Consider the following 15,253-nt stretch of genomic DNA (forward strand, 5'->3'; position numbering starts at 1 on the left):
TTGCCCCACCACCTACCACCACCTTCCTCCACTCTCCCTTTCCCCACTGGTGCTCTCACTATTACATTACAAATAGCTCTCTTGCCTAGGCCGCGTTTGTGAGGTGTTGCTCCTTCCGTGCACATTTACGTTACTCAACATTGTGTGCAAGTACGCGCGCCACGATTCACGTGTGGAACCTGTGTGTTTGTGTTCCTCGATGCACATGCACGAACTGTCGTACGATAAGAGTACAGACTTCGTCTGTCTTCATTTCTTCCGTCTTCTTCTCTTCCTCTCCCTCTCTCTCCCTCCCTCCCACTCCCCCTCGCGCCGCCAACCCTGTCTCTTTCCCTTCTACGTTCTCCTTTTCTCTTTCTCTGTTTTTCATCTTTTCTTTCTCGTTTCTCCGTCTAGACGCGCGCATATGTCCATACCGTTCGCTAGTGTGCACACGTACGAACGCACACGCGAAAAACGCAACCACTCTATACTCTTTATTCTCGTCCTCGTCGCTCGGATACGGCCGAATAGCGAGTTTCTTTGTCACGATAATGGTGTAATACAAGGCTCCGCTCGTGCTCGTGCACGTAATACGTAAGAATGGAGCGAGAGAGCTTCGCAGACCCTTGCGCCCCTCTCTTTTTCTTTCCTTCTTTCGTTCTTTCGTTCTTTCTTTCACCCTTTCTTTTTTTTTTCTTTCTTTCTTTCATTTCGTTTCGTTTCCTTCCTCCTCTTCCCTACGACCGGAGCTCTCTCACCCCGTCTTTTGCGACCCAACATTTCCGTTCTTTCTGTGCGTCCTCCCGTGAGCCTTTTTCTCCTGTGTCCACCATGTCTATCTCTGTAATCTCTATCCCGTTCTCTCTATTATTCCGTCTTTCTTTATCACCGGCTGAAACTTTATCTTTTGCTTTTCACTGCCCTCCCTCGATCCGTCCCACTCCCACTCTTTGTCTTTCCCGCTTCTTTTCTCACTCCGCCTCGATCCACTGGTCTATGCGAACGAGCAAACGCGCTTGCGCGTCTCTTCAGTCTCTCGCGAACCGAGGAGATAGAACGTTATGTTTTCACCGCCTCCCTTCTTCCTTCCCCTTCCTCCTTCCTGTAAATCCCTCTCTAGGCTCCAGATCGCTCTCTCGTTTCTTTCGCCGACCTTCCAACCCGTACCTATTCTCCTCTCGTTCACCTATCACTCCCACGTGCTTTCTTCCCATTTAAAAACGTATGGCCCGCGACCGGCCGGTTCGTCCAATCGGTTCGAGCGCGCGACCGTCGCGCGTACTCTTTTTCATACGAAGAATTATGTCGTTGCTCTAGTTATGCATCGGAAACGCTTTCAGCCGTGATCGATAGTGAAATGCTTGAATGACTCGCTGGTAAACACCTACTGCTTCGAGCTTCCTCCGCGTTTACTTTGATTACGAGTTTAGCTCGTGACACGAGCATCTTTAACCGCTCTTATCGTCGGATTAACCTTAAATGGGCTCGAACCCGTTCCGCTTATTTGTCCGTTTCTATACCGTCCGTTCCATGCTTCGGTCGTTTACAAAAGACTCGCTTGCTTACTATGCTCCAATTCGAATTGTTTAGAACCGTCCGATGGTCCATTCGCGGTTTTGCGCGGTAGTCGCTCCGAATCGATGATTACGCGTCACGAAATTATCGTAAAAATTGCAAGAAAACTCTCGTTAGTCCGAATCGAGTCTACGAAAAACGAGCGGAAGCTTTTCAGCGACGTTTTTCTCATTCATTGCCGCGATTCGTGTCAGCCGTCTGTACGCCGCGCGTTCGTTTCATTAACGAAAGCTTCAGCTCGTGAACGTTTTACTTTTCATTGGGACTATTTATAAACATTCTTCGAAAGAATTTCATGGCCGACTGGTGTGGCTTGAATTCGAGTCGGTGCACCAGGTATGCGATTGTTTCATCGTTCCTCTTTCTCTAGCCAGATAGCAGGGGACAGGCGTACCCGCAGCTAATGCCATTCGTAGATTCGGACAACGATGTGCACGCGTCCGGAGATTACGGCAGCGCAGCGGCTGGCTATACTTAGAGCGGTAGACGAATTTCGCTCGAGGGACGCTCCGAAAGGAGGTCGAGAAACAGCTGATGCGATATGTGTTGCGTTCAGCTCCTCGCCGCGATAAACTCTTCCTATGCTCTTTCTCGCCACGAAACATAGTCCGACCGTATTAACACGTTCGCTGTCGGACGAATTTTGCACGTTTTACGTATAACGTCGGAACGTTGTCGCTTATTTTAGCATCGTATCTAAGATTTTTTAAGGCGCATATATACTATGCCCGATTTAAAAATGTATACATATATATACGCACTGTATTCTTAAGTATCGAAAATGCAAGAAAACATTTTATACGAAAATCGGCGTTTCTTTCACGGAAGAAACTCAACGCTGCTACTACCGACCGATACGTAGCTACTTGTTCGTGCATGTAATATACAGTCGGTTAAAATTAAAACGATACGAAACTATACAAGTATATGTGATTATATTTCTATCTCGATAACAGTAAACGCTAATATTAATAAAAATACTTGCATGCTTTCTAACCGGAAAAAAAGATCCGGTAGCGGTCATGTTGATTTGGTAGCTTTGTTGTTCGTATAACATTTCGATTTTTATTTTCATTGTTAATACATTATACGTATTTTGTTTTAATAACGACGTAATTTTTTGAAACGGAGCTGTTGTTACTGTCGTCACTTTATTATACATTTCGAGATGAATTCAACAGTATGCAACACGAGTACATATCAACGAGTTAATTTGTGAAAAATTACTAATAAATACGTAACAAGTTTGTATCTTTTAGTCGTGCCATGTGTGTCTACGATACGAGAGACAATCGAGTCGAATGCTTTTGCTTAAGGGAGTGATTACATTAGCGTGTACCTACGTATATGTAATACCGCGTGTACCCTCAAACCCTCAAACCAGGGGTATACAAACTACAACAACCAACGTTGTTTCAGCATTATCTGGCGCATTTAGTACTTGACGTCAACGTAATTACGAACATTGAAAACTGTACGAATAGACTGCTTATTTAATTTAAATCATCGATGACCTCCATGGTGCCCCTGGTAAATCTATCGTTAATCACGAGTAAGTCGTATGACATACGTGTTAATTCGATTTCTTCGATCGAATAAAGTACTTGCGGCTATAACAAAAAGCAAAGATCGACGGAGCCTTGAAATAAAATAATCGGAGCCGGAATAACGTGAAAATGTCAGTACGTTGCTTTGTTCGAGTTGTACGAACTGCCGTCGGCCTCGTTCGATTTATTTCGTGATTTAATAGTAAGTGCTGGAAGACGTTGAACAGGCCCGTTACTGTGTTCCACCTGCGTTAAAAATGTCATCCTCTCGCTTAATAATTTAGTCGCTAATCGATGAGAAATCGATGACCTTTTGGACAAATACGAGCGTGGTAAACCTGGTAACGCCGTCTTAATCAATTGAATCCAACGTTAAACCGCGATTACGTGGTTCAATCGTTTCGACAGTCGATAAGAAGAAGTGTCAGCGGTAGCGATGCATTTTCCGGAAGTGTGTCGACGTTAAATATCAGGTTAATCATCGTTCACGCGATCGATTATTTGACGTTGATTATCGAAAAATTGACGATTTTTCGGATGAACGAACGTAACAAAACGTGAAAGGTAAACTTCTCTTCCTCTGTTCTTCTTCCTATCTTTCTTTCTCTTCCAAGAAGCCGTCGTACGTTACGTTAAATATTTACCCGTGCTATCTACGTCGACGTAATTGCGAGAAATTAATTAATTCGCGCGCAGTCTCGTGGACTCGGCCCGTTACCGCCTGGCGTCGAGTTATCGAGCTCGATACTATTTATTTATTTATGGTGCGGTCTAAATTAAAAGCGCGTCGAGAAGGCCAAACGCCTTGCGTAATCGTTACAGGGAACACTCGGCTGTTTATCATTACGTGCGAAAGATAGAAGGAAGTGGAGGGGAAAAAAAGGAAGTGAGAGAGAAAGAAGAACGAAGAAAAGAGAGAAAAGTTGCAAGGTCCTCTTCGACCTCAGCACGCATGCAATTAAACGCTCTGCTATTTTTTTCGCAATTTCCTCTTTGTTTTCCACCGTAGATCCATCGAGATCTGCGTTTTGCCATTATTCGTTTCCTTCGGTTTTTGCTTAATTTGCATTCATCTTACTCGTTATTTATATCACAGCGTAGTAGTCTTCGTTTCATCGTTATCGCCAATGGAGAAAAAGCCGGCAGATGCTGCGCAAATTTCTCGGTGAACTTCTACCTTGCCGTTGCTTTCTACATTGAATTCGTCTAGTTGAAAGTCGCGATAGAGACCCGTAACTATAAACTACTAACGTCGACCATGTACATAGGTGGTGAGCAAACATTTCTCTCGCTATCTGCACAATCTTATCACCTTAGAAATTCTTTTCCTCGCCTGACTCATGCGACGGTATATGTATAATTAGGGCAGCCTACTCCAGTCGTCGCGTCGTTGTCGACCGGTAAAATGAATTCAACTCTTTACTACGGCGGAATCGAAAGGTCTTTCGCGCGATAGCGTTTCCCCGCAGCCACCATTTCCATGCTTAAAATTTCCAACTGTTGCGTCCGCGATTTGATATTTCACGCAATACATAATCCTCCATGAACGTTGCCCAACGCAGTCTGTCGCTCAACGTAATTCTTTACGAACGTGTATACGTTATATAGTTGGAACGGCACGCGCGAAAGTATCAGTCTCCTTCTGTCACAGGCAACGTAAAAGAACATAAATTCCGTTGACACGGCACTATGCACAGAAATTATGGAACAACACCCTTGGACCGCTTGGTCTCTTTCGTGAGACGGTCTCACCCTACTCCTAACTCCTTCACTCCGTCTTTCTCTCCGTCCATTTCTCTCTCCTTCTCTCTCCTTCTCTCTCCCTCTGACGGACTCTCCTTTCTAACTCTCCTTACTGCTACCTCGTCCCATGAGATGGTCGCCGACCGTCGTACTTGCACCTTTCTCACAAGACGACGCGACGCAGCTCTAGCCATTCCTTCTTTCCTTGTCCCTTTCACTGGGATCGAGCCAGAAGGGGAAAGAAGTTTCAGCGAAACGAGGAAGAAAGAGAGAAGAAAACCGGGAAAAGGGAAGGGAGAAGCGGGGACGAAGGTGCAACGGAACGGGATGAAAAGGGGGACGAGAGAAGATCGAGGGAGAAAGAGAGAAGGAGAGCGTCGAAGGAGAGAATGAGTGAGAATGTCGAAGAGCGAGAGAGAGCGAGAGCGGGGAGGGGAGGGGAGGAGGCGGGGGGAGGCAGGCGATAGGGAAGGAGAATGCAGAATGAGAAATAGAAAGACGGAGATCCAGTTTGACCGTATAGGTTAGATCCTCGTTGGTCTCGTATATTTCGAGGTGACTCGTTTTATTGCGAATCCGGTTTGCTTCCCGTGACGGAGGGTGAAGCAAGAAAGCGCGTGAGGAGGCAGGAAGAGAAAGAGAAAGAGAGAGAGAGAGAGGGTAAACGCGCGAGAGGGCTGCGATGGACGGCGAAGGAAGCGGAGGAGGAGGAGTCGTAGGAAAAGGAAAGGAAAGGGAGGGATCTTTCTTTGGTCGTTCCAACGATACGGGCCCTCCCTTTCTCCTCTCATTCTCTTCTAGCCGATGCTGCACGCTTCGTTGCTGAATCGTTGCCTGTCGAGCTTCCATCGTTGCTGCCTCGGAAGAGACGGCGAACGCGCGTCGGTGATGCTTGCTCTTGTTGCTACCGCTAGTTGCTACCGACCGGTAGTTCGAACACCGATGCACATTACGCGATGCTGGTGTAGGTGATAGAGGTGACGAAGCTGGAGGTGGTGGCCAGTTTCAAGGTTGCCTCCTCGATCGTTACAACATGCGCACACAGTTAACAACTAGTCGTACTCATCATCTTGGGCGATTTCTTGGGCACGATTTTCTACCGGTATGTCGATACTTATGCTCGATCGCGAATATACAAGTGTGCGCTCAACGTCATCGATAAATTCTCCTGCTTTAATTGCATAATGATTCGCCGCAGATACGAGAGATTTAAAAGAGGTATTACAGAATCGATCGGTCGTCGTCAACGTTATTTCGACCCGTCCTTCGGAATCGATAAAAATAATCAATTTGTTTGTTTGCTTAATTGCATATCTGGTATCGTTACTTGTTGCGCTTACTCGTTGTACATTATTTTCACGAGCGTCGTACACGAGCTTCGTTTAGCAGATAAGCATTTGGTCGGCGAAAGGCTCGTTAGTAAATTTTTCTAATTCGAAGATAATAATAGGTGGGGTTTCTCGCAATATATTTTAAGTACTAAATACCTATCTGCGATCCTTTCGGTACGTCCAAAGTTCACGAGCAAAACCGATAATAGCTTTATTTATAAAGTAGATTGTTACAAAGCTGCAAATTTTTCAAACAATTTGTAAAAATCTTGTTATCGGTCTAAACATCGTTCAAAATTGCATAACACACACTTCTACGTACGTACGTTACGTACGTATGTAACGCACTTAGAATAAGGATAAATGGATGTCGTAACTACGAAATGGATATTTATTAATGGTTTAAGAAAAATGAACCTTTTAAACGTGTTGTTATAGATCTAATGTAACGAAGATTATGTTTAAAATTAGCAAGTACCCGATAATTTGGAGGGAGGGGCGGGAATATCACAGTGTCTTCTGCAGGAAATGCTTCGAATTAATTGTCTGTTGGTTTCGTAACCTAGCGATTCGATGATTTGGAAAATGAGAAAAACAAGCTCCTCTTCGAGTCTCGCGAAACGGCCGCGCCCCATTAGGATTCGAGGAAAAAACCTTTCCATCCTACTTCGATCGTCTGAGCGAACTTACGTCATTTACGACGCTTTGTCTTCCTGCTCGAGGTATCTCTGTCTCGGTTTCTCGTAATTGATTACAAAGTTTAGCATAATACTTCTACCTGGGAAATTTAATTATACATTCGCATATGAACGGCATGAAAATTACGCTCGCTTAATAGAATCCGCGGTCCAGGAACTGGCGTGCAACGAGAAGGCTGGAACGAAACGAGAGAGATTCTTCTAATTGTCGCGCAATGCCACGATAAGTATCACAGCAGCTAATGAAAAAATGCTTATGCTTCTCCGTGGAAAGATACGGCTCGGTCTAAAATCAGAACAAGGTTGTGTAAGCGTATGCAGAGAGTGCTAACATTGATAGGTATTTTTGCATTATCGTGGACGCGTCGTTTGATAAAATTTAAGGAGATCCATAGCGTCACTTTAGGTCGTTATTTTACGAACTTTCGACACAGATAAGTCGATCTTCGTTGTTTTCTACCTACGAGTACTTTCTATCTGCTATAGTAATATCTACTGGTATCTACTGGTATTAAAATTCTCACGGAATTTCGAGTACAACGATAACCCCCTCACTTACAATATCGTGCGAGAGACGCGGTACGTCGATCTTATTGATTTATTATTTACTTCAAGATAATACAATTTTACTTGTTCAACGATCAATTGGTAATTGGTCAATTATTTATCAAACATTTTGCAAAATAAAATTAGTTGCACCTTCGTCTATGCATCTACATATCAAAAGACATGTGCGATTTGTTCGACGCAATGGCTGAGCGAATTGGAACGTAAGAACGCACGCATGAAATTGCTTCTTTCTAGATAAAGTGGAATGCCTGTTTTCTCAAACGTTCTAATAATAGCTAGCAGACAGGTGGGTACATCTATTTATGCGCTTGGTTTTCGTTGTTTGCGAAATTACGTATCGTTTCTGTCATGCTAAATGCTCTTTTTTCCACAACGGCACCAAGACATTGTTTCATTCTTCGCTCGCGGTAAAAAAATAACCAAATAGCTGAACATTTTACCATCCAGTCGACTAAATTATTATTCATAAATTCGTTTCGAGTCGTAAAACGATTCTTAGTATAGCCGGTATTGTACTTGCATCTGTTACGTCATATTTCTATCCATTCAACCTGCTCCATGCATTTACATTTCGCACAGAGCGCACGAGTAAAATTGATCCATTCGCACGTATGCCCGCACATTCCCATGCGTTCCATCGTTTTTCGATTCGTACTTTTACCGGACCCTTCATTCGGATCACTGGCGGAGTATCTACGTATTCGCGATTACGCTAATGGATTACGCTTAAAATCGATCCATTTTGTCGTTGATCGCGTCTCGCGTGACTTCCGTTACTCGAGCGTCTCAACTATCGTCGGCTGCAGAAGAAAACTCGGCTGTGCTATCATCGCGGGCAACCAAGTAATAGAGTGTAGCAATAGAGTAGGCTGATGTCATGCGGTAACCTTCTACTTTGCACGTACAGTTGTTCACAGAAATGCGCGTCTGTTGCATCGTTGCCCGATACGGTTCGTCGTATAATTTTCTAAATTAGCGTCTCAAGTGGTCGGACGGAGAAACACGAGAAGCGATTTCATAAAAGCTACCATCGAAGGAAGAGGAAGCCGAAGGAAGGAAGCCGAAGGAACGTCCGATACGATCGTTTCTTACGCAATTAGGAATTTCACGACGTCCTCGTGGTCGTTATCGTATCGGTGATTTTTGCAGGCACGGCGGCGATTCCACGGAGCTGTACGTCGAGACGCAGGCCGTACAATCGCGTACGAAAAGAACCGAGGTGTACACACGGCGGTTCGTGACGAATCTTTCAACGTCGAGTTAACGACGGCCGATAACAGTCCTTTTTCCATGGACGTGCTCGGATAATAGCAGGAAGCCGTCGACTTTCCAAAGCGGAAAACGCAGGTCCGCGCGAGCGCGCGTTTACGTCCACGCGCGTACGCATCGAGTCCTCTGTTTCGCTCGGAGGAGAGGAAAAAAATAAACGTATTGCTGAACAGACCGGTAGCTTCGGGAAACAATAGTTGACTGGTTGCGAGAGAAAACGAGGAAAAAATCGACGCGAACAGCAAGATGATGCAATCTCGGTATCGAGTGCGAACTGTGTGTACAACGAGACTTGAAACGAGTCTTTCGTGAAAAATAGCGAACCTGATTGCAGATAAATGTTACTCCGCGGAATTTTCATCCTGATAGCCATCTTGTTAATGTATGATTTGTTACGCGATTGTACGTGAATCTAGAACTGACACCGGCAAATTATGTGCGAATGATACACGGACTGTCTACGCGTATACAATCAGATTACTAGATTAACGTGAAATCTCCGGGTGTACAAAAAGTACCTTACATTCACCTCGTCGTTCGAATCAACGTTCCGGCAAAAGTCGTGTAAACAACTTACGAGACAGGCTATCTCGCTTAAAAGAAGATAAATGTACTTTCTTATTTGAAATTTCTAATCTAACTAGATGCGTGTGAGGGATTGCTGCGCTGTGTCGTTGTTGCGTGAATCTTTAGCTTTATTCGTTGCTTCCTAGACTTCGAAACGAAGAAGTTAAAAACCGTAGACCGACGATCGACAAAGACGGGCAGAATAACATCACGTAGAACAAAAAGTTTTCCAAGCTACTCGCCAGGAACGTTGAACATATCGGTCATGGTGTTTTCACGTCTATCCGGAATATTGTCGATTACACTGAGATAAAAAAGGTGTTTGCTCAGCATTTAAAAGTGTTGTAACACGATCGACACGTGGCAAGCGTTAGCAGGGAGCGTAGTGGCGCGTCTAATGGTTGAGCGAGATTTTCTAGAATTTCTTCTTGCTTGGATTCAGTGGAATGGCGCCTCGGCGTTAATTGGTAATTGTTCCGACCGAGGGTCGGCCGCGATACGATAAACGAATAACAACGATAAACGTATCGGCCGATCTTTCGTTACCTTGACTGACACATCGTTAAATCCCACACGCACTTTTTTTTTGCCTTTTTTCTAGACGATCCTGATCTCTCATCTAGTCGTCGAGCACGCCAGACGCGGCATTGCAGTGGCATTACAGATCATTATGTAATGTCATAATGTTATGTGAACGTTTTACATTCGATGCCTTGCACCACTGCGGTCTCAAGGTCTTTACATTGTTGTTTGTACAACGAGTTAACACGTCGATGCGATCCAGGGACGTATTTGCCGGAGAAAATTGTACCGGCGCGGGCGCCTCTTCACCCGTCGACGCTCCTCAAAATTCATTCGCGATAGATTCATTCTCGTACCGCGAATCTATACATCGGTTAAATTATCTTAGCGACCGTTGTGCGATCCAAGTTGAACAAACTCGAACTATTATTCCATGTTACATTATCTTTCATCAGTGTCGAAGATGGTTTGACTAAATATCGTGGATCATTAATCTAATGAATAATCGACCGTTTCAAATACGTCGATCACCCTTGTCAAGTATACGCCGCATTTTCCGGTACTTTGAAACTCGATACACGTAATCGTAATGATAATCGTGTTTCATTATTGCTAGCGAGAAGGAAATTTCAAAAATTGTCATATAGTTGGCATGATATATTCGTAAAATGTTTCTATAAATGTTCAAGTACAAGATACTTTCTGCTGGGACGTTATATCTATAGTCGGAAAATAAGATTGTATTATTGCTAGGAAACGTTTACTGGTACGGTTTAGGGCAGTTATCGTTATTACCGAGCACAGCAAAAAAAAAAAAAGAAAAAAAAAAAGAACAACTCTCGGAGAGTCTCAACGTTTCTGTAAAGATGCAACCTTGAAAGGAAATTTCTCGAAGTGATTTTTCCCGACCTTAAACTCTTCCTTTCGCCCGAATTCGTCGCAACCAGTTCGCAAGCGCATAAACGCTTCAATGAAGTATGGAAAGCAAGAAACACTCTGTCAAGCAATAATTTCGCCGAGGTTAAACGGGAAACGTCGTAAAGGTTAATTATACAAGCAGGTATAAATAAGGGTTAACGACGGATCGACCGTTTCTAGAATAAGTTCGTTTCGTCGCTACGCTCTGTATATAACCCGTTCACAAAAGAGAATTTTCTCAGCACCGAATGCCAATCTCGAAAGCTCTCTTCCTCATTGTCATTTCCAGCTCCGTAAATTATTTTCGAACGTTTTGCTAACCGCCGCCAGATCTTATCGAGCGTTTAAACATCAGAACGCCAAGAGAGCTTTAATCGTGTTCGTACTCTTGTACCGTGATTTGCGAGCGAGACATATCATTGTTAGATCTTCAATTTGCATTGTCGGCTCTGAATAAGAAATTACCGTAATTACAAATATGAATGATATAAGAACGATCTACGTGCATATGGGCCGCACATCGACCGTTTCTTATTCGATAATTTATTCTTTACAATTACGACGCAGGGAAGCAGGGTAAAATCTCAAAGTTTACTCGATTAATTATTCATTTATTTATTTATTCGTGGGCGAAGACCCCTCGATATCAGGTTCGTGACAAAGTAAAAAAAAGCGATTAGCAGCAAGTAACAATAAATCAACGGTAATTGCACGACTGCGTAAATGAGTTATAATAAAGATTCCGAAGGTAGATAAAGATTTATGAAACAAAATCAATGTTTTATTAAATCGGTTACAGATAATAACGACTCTTTCTACTTTTCGCTGCGAAGTAACGTAGAAAAGGTCGTTGTTTACGAGAGCTTCTCTCTTGCAGAATAGGAATATTATATAATTGTGTAATACAGTTTATTCAAATAAACTTAATTCTTTAAATATATAAATATATATATATATATACGTATGTATGTAATGACCTAGTCCATTAATCGCTTCCTCATCGGTGCACCATTTTTTTCCTTGCAACAAAGATAAATATCTAGATTTATGATTCAAGTTGGTAATTATTTCCGAGAAACAATTCCGTATGATACGAAAATAATCACAGCGAGCTGAATCAGAGCAAGAGAACCGATTCGACGTTTAGTTGCACAACACCCGTGTATCTAATCGATGTCAAAAGCAATAATTTTATAGAATTTGCTAAATATCGCGTTATCTTATTACAGAGATAGCTAGATCGTTACACGATTACGTAAAGTTTCATCGCGTCTGGCATTTTCTCCCCGTGTTTGTCGAAGAAACAAAGATATTCGATACGTTTCGACGATAACGAAAGAATTATGTCCATTTTTCTGTATACCGTAAATACCAAAGGCTGATCGCGCCACGGTATCGACGTTACTTGGTCGGTATTTTAATAAACTGGTTTGCAAAGAAGAACGTCGAACGGAATCGAGCTGAAAATCTTGCGTTTCGACTCTTTTCGAAATAGTATTGCTCGCATTGCCCAACGATCTTGAGGAAAGGGAGGAAAGAAGGGAGCGAGAAAGGAAACGAGAGCCTCGTTTCAGGATGCTTTCATTCACGCGGTCGCAGCCTTTACAATCCTTCGTTTCCGTGCGTGGGAAGGGTTCCATCGTGCATACAGCTGGGTGAGGGTAGAAACTAAAGAGCACCGACGAAGAAAAGGACATGACATTGAAACACATTGCCGGGATAAGCGCCGAAGAAAGTGGAAATATAGCGAAATAGGAGACGAACATTGTCACCGAACGGTTATCTTTCTTCATTTTTCCTACATTTAGCTGTTTTTGGCGAAAGAACGTTAACGTATATTATTCAATTGTAATCTTTACGACAAACGATTTCTACTTAATGTTTCAGATATCGTAAAATATAGGTTTTGAAATGATCGTTTCTACAGTTTCCCGTCCCATGTTTGTACGTCTCCTTTTGTTCTAGTTAATTTACTAACTAACTGTTAGTTTTATCTCTTTTAAATCAAGGTTATCCATTTGCGTCTTTGCTTTCTATAGATAGTGGTGAGTTCCCATGAATTGTTGTAGTACGTTCTTCGTATCTTGAGAAAACGATAACGCGAGTTATTTATATTTTTATTTTCCAATCCTCTTACGTTTAGTTTGGTTCTCAATTGGTCGAACTTTGGACTTCAAGGTTACATCTTGCAATAAAAATTGAGCAAAAGATGTACAAGTTTGTCAGATTTACATAAGATTGTACAGAGAAGCCTGGTCTTGCGGCAATATTTTTATTCATCAGCTGTGAAGATCGGTAAAGAATGAAATCTGTTTCGAATTCTTCTTTCAAGTAGAAAAAAGCGCTTGGGAACAAGTGGAGGGGTTGAGATCGTAAAAAACGTGCCGGTAAGGAAAGGAGGAAAGAGCAAGAGGCAAGAGGAAGGAACTACACAGAAGTGAGAATAGGAGAATCGAATATAAAAAGGGAGAGAGAAGAAGAGAGAGAGAGAGAGAGAGAGAGAGAGAGAGAGAGAGAGAGAAAGGAAAACTGGGGACGGAAACGCAAGGAGAGGCAGGAGGCAGAGGAAAATACGATAGAGGCAAAGTCGCATGCGTACATTCTGATAAGGTCTTATCGTGTGAAAGCACCGTGGCCTACTTATACTTGGTGCGTGGTTATACGCGTCTCTAACGTTTGCGTGATCGCACACATACGCGTGCATCTCATCGTTGGCTACGCACGCAACGGAGTACACACTGACGCAAGCGTGCTGTCGTGCTATTGCAACCACGCGTAAGAGTTTATGCGAGCTACGAGCACGCGTGAACGAACGTGCCGTTACGAGAAAAGCCTGTCTATACAACGATGAAAATAAAGTTTCCTTTCTATTTTACAACTTATTTTTCCTACGCTTTATTTATAGACTTTGAACTTTCCTTCTTTTTAACCCTATTATTCGAATACTCCCGATCGATAACAATCAAAAGTATTTAGCGATAAAAGTGAATTGTGCATATCGAAGATGTTATGAAGGAGCCACGAAGCGGGAAACGATACGAACATTTAAACGTCGTCGTGGTGTAATCGGGTGGTATTGCGGCATGCATAATGCAAAACGTTCGAGCCCTAAATACAGGGTGTCTCGTAAGTAATGTAATCGGTCAGAGGGTGATTCTACCTTGAATAGATAAGCGAAAAGCATCGAGAAAAGTAGCTTCAAATATTTGCCTTATAAGCCGATAAAAGATTCACGTACCCTTCGTCTACGTGTAGAAATACCGTAGGTTTTGGTATTAAATTCTTTGTCCATACAGATATCTTTTATACAGAAGACGCTTTTATACAGACGACATAAATCTCTTCGTATTGAACTTATAGAGATCGGATTTCACCGCAGGTGGATAGTGGAAAACGCTCGATCAAGCGGAACATTAAAATTTGTCGATTACTCGCAATAATAGAAAAAGCGCGAATACAAAAGGAAACGCATCTTCTGATACAACGCAATAAATACAAACGTAAGCAAAGACATCGGTCTGCAGTGAGCGATGCATCGACACTTACTAGGCGAATATCTAAAGGCAATTCTGTCGAAAATAAAACTACATTTCCGATTGTATTATTATTTGTCGGACACTCTGTATAGTACATGTCTCGTTCTCGGCGTGGCAGTAGAAAAACTGCAGGAATTACGGAAACGATTAGCAAACGATACAATTACTTCCTTTCTGACCAATTATCGTCACGAGAGGATAGACAAAAAGATTCTCGTTCGTTAGCCAGACCGAAAGGTTGGTTGGTTGATAATCGATGGACTTGGTCGATAGGCGAAAGCAGCTCCGAAAGGGGAACAATAAAGTGGAGATTCGATAGCTCCTCGTGGCCGAGTGGCAACCGCGTGTATATACACGCGAGCCCGTACGTACATACGGCAAATTGCGAAATTGGGTCGGCCAGAAATTGAAGCTGATCCGCCTGTTCTTCGCGTCGATGAGGGCAACTGCGAAGGCGACACGTAAAATTTTACCGATAACGTGCATACTTTGACGAATCGCTCGCCACTATCTCTCTTCAAACAAGCTAAATCGAAGCCAAGTCTTTCGAATCTAACCATCAAACTACCAGATTATCTTATAACAGATATACGATATACATATTTTATATTATTTCGTAAATCAACGCTTTGTAAATTACAATTGTAAGAAATAACAAAACATCTTGAGAACTTAGTTCATTAACTCACATTTGATTCCTAATGTTATCAAAGAATTATTTCTTATGATTTTCCTCTTTGGCTGCTATGTTATCCTTACCGTAGTAAAATGATTCAGTTTCATAACGCGCATATGTTACATTGAATTAAATTGTTTTCCTTTCGCTTCCGCTTTTTATCGCCCATAACTTTATCTGTTGATCTGCATTTCGAACAAAAATTTAAAACAATTTGAACTACGATATTACAGATATTAAGAAAAGATACAAAGCTGGGAGCCATACCCCTTCCTCTAACACGCGACAATTATAGAATGATCGTAAATTTCATTTTGCG

General features: G+C 42.6%; 2 long non-coding RNA genes across 3 annotated transcripts in view; both read left to right on the forward strand.

Moving 5' to 3' along the window:
* The window catches only part of LOC122571614, a 12,274-nt gene extending 598 nt beyond the window's left edge, over positions 1 to 11,676 (forward strand). Inside the window, exons 1-2 of the long non-coding RNA XR_006318124.1 lie at positions 1 to 9,749; positions 9,884 to 11,676. The exon at positions 1 to 9,749 is cut by the window's left edge and continues 598 nt beyond it. This is a non-coding gene — a long non-coding RNA (uncharacterized LOC122571614). The remainder of the gene's footprint in view (positions 9,750 to 9,883) is intronic.
* The window catches only part of LOC122571612, a 98,525-nt gene that overhangs the window by 15,234 nt on the left and 68,038 nt on the right, over positions 1 to 15,253 (forward strand). The window lies entirely within an intron of this gene.

The sequence above is a fragment of the Bombus pyrosoma genome, linkage group LG10 (assembly GCF_014825855.1).
Source record: "Bombus pyrosoma isolate SC7728 linkage group LG10, ASM1482585v1, whole genome shotgun sequence".
Lineage (NCBI taxonomy): Eukaryota > Metazoa > Arthropoda > Insecta > Hymenoptera > Apidae > Bombus > Bombus pyrosoma.